Source organism: Photinus pyralis, unplaced genomic scaffold (assembly GCF_008802855.1).
Source record: "Photinus pyralis isolate 1611_PpyrPB1 unplaced genomic scaffold, Ppyr1.3 Ppyr1.4_LG8, whole genome shotgun sequence".
Lineage (NCBI taxonomy): Eukaryota > Metazoa > Arthropoda > Insecta > Coleoptera > Lampyridae > Photinus > Photinus pyralis.
The window spans coordinates 14,022,491-14,028,490 of NW_022170819.1; positions in this window are offsets into that span (position 1 = coordinate 14,022,491).

Here is a 6,000-nt window from a genome sequence, read left to right on the forward strand (position 1 = left end):
TTGGTGAACTTCTTAAGGAGGAAAAAATCCCATTTTCATTTTCCAGCAACTAGAGATGAGGCGCTTGTGCCAAGAGACAATGTGAAAAAAGTTCTGCCAGTGCCTGAAATCAGGCGTGGGCACTACAATTTCAAAATCAAATTCCTGATGTTAACATCGGTTAAGATATTAGGTGCCTTTTATTATATTAGGTTCATGAGGTATTTCATTAAAAAAATAAGTAATTTGTCAATTTCATTTTCCTCCATAAAACAATTTGCTGTAAACAAATTATTAGCAAAATATTAACATAAACTATTGTGCTTAGGGAGACTAGATCCCAATGGGATCAACTCTTCCATCACTGGGGAACAAGTGTCCCAGAGGGCGGTACACTTGATCCCTGCTGTAGCATGCCTGAAAAAAAATTGTAGCTTTGTAGATAAGAAATATTTCACAGTTAAAAGGGTGTCAAGGTTTGTGCCAAGGTTGCTAGAGTTTAATGTAGCACACGCAAATAAGACAAGTCTTTGCATGTTTGAACTCTATTAAAAAAGGTCAAAAAGGGATCAAGTCGCCCTACCCTCCCCTACCGATCATTCATTCATCTTCCGTTTCTTTGATTTTTCCGAATTTGCCAGATTCGTCGAATCCTGCAGAGATGGTTCGTTTCCTTTAAACTCTTCGGACGCTTATGCTAATTTTTGCAGATTCCTTAGATTCTTCCGTTTCAGTGGACTGTTACGATACGTGATATTCTTTGCTTTCCATTTCTCTACATTCCTCGGCTTACTCAATTTCATTTCATTCTCTTCGGGTTCTTCAGATTCTTCTGATTCAATGGACTCACCAGATCGGCCCGATTTCTTTAGATTTTTCAGACTCGTGGAATCCTTTCGTTTCTTTACATTCTTTTACATTTTGGGACACTTCATATTCATTAGATTATTTTTTATCTTTTAGGCTCTTTCCTCGAATGTTCAAGCTTAATTTTAATCATTGGTTAGTCCCCATTGTTCAGTTTATTCAGTCCTAAGTCATTCTACGAATTCTACGGTTTCGAATTCGGATGTTGCTGATTAATCTGATCTTTCAGATTCTTGAGATTCCTGGAACATCTCGAGTAATATGGATACTCAAAGAATCTCCAAGTGGTCCTCTCACCGATCAATAGGGTCTAGACTAGATTGTTTTCGGATACTCTTTTCTGACAGCTTCTGCATCCGTTTAATACGATAACTAAACGGTATGAGGTAGAGGAATGTCAAAGATCCTTGTTATTACTTATCCAGACTGATGGGCGGAGGAAAAAACATTGTGCACATTTTGTTGTTGTATTTTTATTAAGGGTTTCCGAGTAGCTAGAATTACAAGCGGATTTTACAGGCACGCCTTGCTAGCAATGAGGCGTGGGAGCTACCGAATTCCGGAAATGTACGTTATTAGAGATATCTAGCTAAGAGAAATGAATGCCACTGGTTGAACAAATTAAAAATATCTTTGGGCGTAGTTCTAGAAAATTAAGGTAGTAAGAATGGGTTCGTTCGAAGACTGCCGTGGGAAATTACGCACGAAGCCGCGAGTGAACAGCGTGCGCGTCGGCAATTAGAAAAAGTCTAAGAATCGCCCGCGAAGATTTGCTGGGAGTGGTTAAATCGCTGGTGAAATTACATTAAGTTTGAGCAGCCGAAAAATTACATTGGAAAGCGAATTAAGGTGTTGCATTGAAGAGCAAGATAAATATTTAGTCAAACCGGAGAGCACATCTTGCGTTTGTGCCGTACCGAGAAAAGTTCATTTATTATTCTATAAAGTAGTAGGGGTAGTTTTCGGATTGTGACGATACTTCCGTAAATATTAAGTGTAAGAGATTTTTGCGTTGAAGCGCGCGCTATGAAACCTAAAGCGAGTTAATCAAAGTTGTGCACTTTTCAATTAAAAAAAAAATTGCAAGAGGAAATTAATCCTGAACCCCGAACTCGGATCTCGTCCGCTTATTGTGCGCAGATAATCTCCTGGCGGATTGCGTAATTTTTGAAATCGCGTCAAATTTTCAAAGGTCAAGCTGCATTCCTTCTGACGTCCAGGATTTTTCATTCATTAATTTTTTGTTCGTCAACCTTGTGGAGACATGCCAGCAGAACCTTTCACATTCGAGTTGCACTTTCATCCGATAAACCCTTTTCGAGATATTCGCTCTTAAAAGTTTGATATAGCCAATGGATTTTATTCTTCCAGACGAGACGTCCCAATGAGTACCCTCTGACAATCTGTTCTTCAGATATAAGGAATTATATCCGATCATGAAAAGGGGCCGAGGGGGAGGACTATGGTTGGTAGAAATTAATTCTTTTTGTTGTGACCTTTAATTAGAATACCATAAAAGATAAAATCAATTCCCCCCCCTTTCACCCCGTCATCCACTGATCTAGAAAAGAAGTCTCCCAGGAAAGAGCTTGCACAAAGTAATTCATTTCAACGAGACCTTTTATTAGAATCCCATGAAAAAATTCATGTTATATTTAAAAAATGACATCTCAGGGAATAATCCATGCGCCCCCCCCTCCCCCCTCCCCAGCACACATAGGCTAGATACTTACTGCAAGCAATTCCATGACCCTAAGACAATTCCGCTAAAAGTAGTTCAAAACCGCAAAAGTGAGTCGCGGCAGACGGGCGGACAAAACGAAAAAAATAGCGCATTTTTTTAATTCTTAAGAAATGCGCTAAAAAATATAAAAGAAACGTACGTTCAAGTTATGTTCACTGGAATATTAGTCTAATTAAAACGTTGGCTCACGAAGACTAATTGTTGGACTGCTCGCCTGCAAGAAAGCTCTCCCTAAAAAATTAATTCCGTTGGAATATTCCCTCTCCAAAAAAATGGCGCTCTTAGACTAACTGCTATGTGCACAACTTCTATTTCTGTAAAGTTCTTATAAATTGCGACTTAAAACTGAGCTTAATTCGTATCTAGGGGATAAATGCCACATTCTCTCACTAGAGGAAAATTTTTCGTGGTGAAAAATCTTGGGTACGTGTATGTATCCATTTAAAAATAAAATAAATAATGTCGTAGTCGTTATTTTTATCGATTAAGGGACATTCTCTAACGCGTAACGATGTCGTTACACAGCGGTTATCGTTCAGCAACGACTTTCTCTATTCTGTATGACATATAACACATAACAGTGACACGGAATATAGCTGGCGTTCAAATTCAAATCGTTACCATTACGATATCGATTTTGAAGAAACATGAGAGAATAAATACATGAAGTAACTGAAAGGGAAGAGGCAATGGATATTAAAAGACATTAGAGACCCAAAGGACAGGTTAAAGAGAACTGCGAATGAATATGAGACACTTGCAAAAAACCGGGGGGCTTAGAGTCAAACTGGTCTCTGTGTATAAATTCAAAACTGATTTTCCAGAGCAGCACAAATTAAAATTGGCATTATTCGTTAACCATACCACTACCCATAAATGTTACCGTTTTAGTTATTTTAGTGGAACCGGGTGAAACTACGCATTAACAAGTGTTGAGCTACCTTAAGCCCCGTACAGACCAGCATATTTTCGAGTAAATTCTCTTCGTTAGAGTACGCTGCTACGTGGAGGATTTTGTGTGGAATGTGGCGATCTAGGATTGACGTTGTTGACTGTTTCATCAGAGTAAACGAATGCTTAACGGGCAACAAATAAATTCGCTAGTCTGTACTAACCTTTATCTTTAACATATAATGTAAACTCGTTGTGAATTACAAAAACATGCTCAATTGTTTAGTGTTTTTTTTTGTTTAAAAAGTATTCCCAAGACGACAAGATACAGCCTTGTTTTTTCCGGCAGAATTAAATCTGTTTGTTTATAAATAATGCAGAAACCTAAGCTTTGACGCTTGTAACAATTCATTTATTGAGATATTTATTGTAGTTTAGTCATTCGACCGTTTTTGTATTAATGATGTTGAGAAAGGTTATGCGACGTACACACGATTATATCAGATTATTCTTTAAAAAAATGTAAAGTAGATGTTACGAAATCACTTTGTTTATCGTCTGTGACAAGTCGGTTAAAATAACAGTTAATAGATCTATTACCAGCGAAACAACTAAAAAAACGCGGTAAAAATAAAACATTCATCATGTTTTTCCAGAGACACCGTTCAATAAACCATTATTTAACAAATAACAAAATAAATGAAGTAACAAGTTCACGGTGAATGTTAAACGATGACCTTTATGAGTAAATTATAAACAGAATAATTGTTTATAATTGTCGAACACCAAAAAAAAAAACTAATCTTAGATTTGTTCCATTTGAACAAATATATTACCAAATAGCTTCTTATTGCCGAAATGTGGGCGTATTTCCCATGGGACAATAAATGCGACCTTTGAAATTTACTCCGTTTCTCAAAAATGCGTCGAAGAAAAAGTTCGTCGATCACTACCGCCTTTCTGAACGGTAATTTTAATCATTCAATCGTTACGGAAGTGATCGCCAACTTTTAGGCAATCATTATGGATGAGTAATTTACTGTAATTTGAACAATTGTAATAATAAGCCTAGGTATCAAACGGATGAATATTTCAACGGGAAGTAAGTGCACAAATAACATACAAATGGATGAGTTTTATCGCATATTTTTGTATAAAGCCCTTTGTATTGTGACTATATACACTCAATGTTCTAAAATCTTCGCACTGATCTCTGGAAATTCCCATCTCTGCCACAGATGAAAAATTCACCTCAACTCAGGTTCGAACACCCGACTTCCCGGCTATGTAGCCCAACGCTCTAACACTGAGCCACATCAGTCGGTTTATTGTTTATTATTGTTTTTATTTATTGTATCTCCAGCACTATCAACCGTATCGGTAAGACCTACAAAACCTAAAAGTTGACCAAGGTACATTATAGCTGATCAATATTTTCTTCAATTTCTTTTAGATTTATTCTTCCCTTTCTTTATCATTCCAATCTCTTAAATCCTTAAGATTTTCAGATTCATGAGGTCTTTTTAAATTTTGCGAATTCTAAAATTTCTTTAAATTCTTGCAATCTTGTAGATACTTTTAGTCATCTGGATTCTCATATTATTCCATTTCATCGTTGTATTCTTCAATTTTTTTAAATTCTTTCGATGTCAGAATTCTTTGAATTGATTGGTTTCTTCATTTTCGTCTTCTCATTCTTCGGATTGCTAAAATTCTTTGGATTGTTGCGTTTCTTTGAACTCTTCGATTTCTTCAAATCTTTCCTACTCTGCCAGTTCCTTCAGGCCCTTTAGTTTCTTTAAACTTTCCCGACTTTTTTATTACTTCGTATGCTTGGAACCGAAATACCTACTTGTACTTTTGTCTTCACTCTCTTCAGGTTTTTCGGATACCTTTGTTTTCGATTGTTAATAATCTTTCATTTCATCGGATCCTTCGCATTGTTTAACTCTTTCCATGTCTTCCATTTTTCGTTTTTTCAAATCCTTTGGGATCTATTCGACGTTCCAGGTATCTTTACAGACAGACCTTCAATGAAGGTTCCCCGGAGATTCCTCATGTGACAAAATTCTGTTGTTTATAAAATTAGTAATTATGCAATTCCGAAAGAATCTAGTAAAATTTTCAGAAACAGTTCAGCGATACTGCACCCATACCCCAGAATTTCTGCGGAGAGCATTAACAGTTCCTCAAAAAAATTGTGGATATCTTTTTGAACACGTTTAGAAAATCCTTAAAAATTCTGAAGTATTTTACAAAAATTCCTCGGTTGCTAATGGAATGTTTTAGAAAATGAACTTACTATTAAGGTTGTTTTAAAAAAAACAAGAAAGTTATAAAATCGCCAAAATACAGGGGATGTAAAACGAAGAAACAGAGCGGGGGGAGTGAAGGGGGGAGGGAAAGAGACAAAAATTGAAAAAGGTAATGGAAAACTGACGGAAGGCTTAATAAGGCCCCATAAATTTCATTTATTATACAAAGATATAAATAATCAATGGCGACATGTTTCGGCAAAT